This window comes from Grammomys surdaster, unplaced genomic scaffold, assembly GCF_004785775.1.
Source record: "Grammomys surdaster isolate TR1022 unplaced genomic scaffold, NIH_TR_1.0 751, whole genome shotgun sequence".
Lineage (NCBI taxonomy): Eukaryota > Metazoa > Chordata > Mammalia > Rodentia > Muridae > Grammomys > Grammomys surdaster.
In genome coordinates this window covers 642,387-644,435 of record NW_021605170.1, presented here as the reverse complement: position 1 = coordinate 644,435, position 2,049 = coordinate 642,387, and the positions used below count along the sequence as shown (strand labels likewise).

Sequence of the window (2,049 nt, the reverse complement as noted above, 5' to 3'; positions counted from 1 at the left end):
CACACACACACACACACACACACACACACACACACACACACACACACGAGAGTGGCTGCTGTGGCTGCCGCCAAATCCAGCCTAGCGGTTCCCTTTGGTCGACTTCTTCGAGTCCTCGAGTCCTCTTTCTGCTTCTGCTTCTTCCTCTTGCCACCTTCTTTGAGCCCTGCTGAGGTCATAGGGGCATCCAAGTTGCCAGAAATCTTCTGTCTGTCCTGCTCTTCATCTTCCCAGTTGCTTTTAGACACAAGTTTTGACCCGACCTGCGGGTCCTAGTTATTCGTGGGGGCGAGGAGGACCACAACCTGAAAAAGAATGGGTGAGAGAGAAGAAAGGACTCAAGGAAGCAATTGCTTGTCAAGAGTCATGTATTCAAATGCAAAGCGCTTTTTTATAGTATGCTTTACAAAGGGAGGGGGTAAGAGGGGCCAGGTGGTGGAAAAGTACAGAATCTTCATGGCCTCTGTGCCCTGAAACATTTCATGGTCTACACGGTACACTGCCTTGAATTATGATCTACCTGCTATTCTTCAGAAGATATGGTACACTGCTTGAGTTATGGTCTCCCTGCTTTCCTCAGAAGATACGGTACACTGCTTGCCAAGCTGCAGGGGACATTGTGCAGGTGGGGAAAGGTAGGGGGTGAGGGTAAGGGCAAGGGTCCTGGCTTCTGGCAAAGTTTGGCCGTTAGGGCAGGCCTGGGTGGCTTCTGTGGGCGGGTGCTGACAGAAGGGGCCAGCTGGAGCTGGAGCTGGGGCTGGAGCTGGGGCTGGAGCTGGGGCCGGGGCTGGGCCTGGGAGGGGACCCCGACTGGTGCTGGGGCCGGCCAGGGGCCAGAGCTGGTGTTTGTTGGCCTCTCTGCTGGCATTCTTCTGCAAGGGCGTTCTCGTCGGGCACACCATTTATCGCCAAGGACTTTAACTGTCCATCTTCTTCAACTTCTACTCTTTCTTGACCGTTCTCGACAATTCTCTTTGTAGTGATTTTTTTTGCCATTAACTATCTTAGTTGACGTTGATATTCATTTGAAGTTGCCCATTCCACTGCCGCCAAATGACGCTGAAGAGAATGAAGTGAGACCTCTGTGACCTAGTGACCCGAATGGAGTAAAGCCTGTATCAAAAGCAGGAAATCCACTTCCAAAGGAAGGAAATCCACTGAAGGCATTGAAAAATGAGCCGACACCTTGGCTTCGACTTCCTCGGGGACCTCTTCGGTTTCCAAAAAGGTCATCAAATGGGTCTTCAAAGAAGTCAAATAAAAATGGGTCCCTTCCACAAAAAAAATTCCCTGAAGACATCATCTGGGTTCCAGAATGTGAAGCCAAACTCAAATGGACTGTCAAAATGACTTCCACCTCCTCCTCCACCACCATTTAATCCTTCCTTGCCGTATTTGTCATCGATGTCCCGCTTTTTAGCATCTGATAACACTTCATAGGCCTCAGCTACTGGTTTGAATTTCCACTCTGCTTCTTTATTCTCAGGATTTTTGTCCGGGTGCCATTCGATATGCCTTTTTAATGTCCTCAGGTGAGGCATGTCTCTGCACGCCCAGCACTTCATAGTAATCCACCATGTTTTAACAGACTGTTGGAAGAAATCCGAGGACGCGGCAGCCAGCGAGGGTAGGGGGAAGTCAGGCGGCCGGTCTCCTCACAGCTCTGGCACAGCTGCACTGGTGGCGGTGGCGTCTCTTTTGTAGTTACAGTAGTATCTTTCTGTGAGTCCTTTCAACAGAAAAGCTTTGGATCCAACTACCTACTATTGCCTTCCCTCTATCCCACATTAGGACTTTTAAATAGACCTGGTTGTCTTGGAACTCAAAATGTAGTCCTGGCTGAACTCAAACTCACAGAGATCCACCTGACTCTATCGGCCAAGTATTGGGATTAAAGGACTGCGCCACCACACCTGGCCCACATTAGAACTCTTGAAGAGCAATCTGATAATTACTACTGTCTCTCTCTGGGATTTTTTTAAAAGACAAATCCTTTCTCTTTCTCTCCCTGTCTCTACTCCCCTATTTCTCTTTCCCTTTCTCTCTCCC

The 2,049-nt window shown here is 49.3% G+C and overlaps 1 pseudogene; it reads right to left on the bottom strand.

Annotated features, from left to right (window-relative positions):
* Window positions 1–81: 81 nt before the first annotated feature.
* Window positions 82–1,578, bottom strand: LOC114633766 (annotated as a pseudogene).
* Window positions 1,579–2,049: the final 471 nt, after the last annotated feature.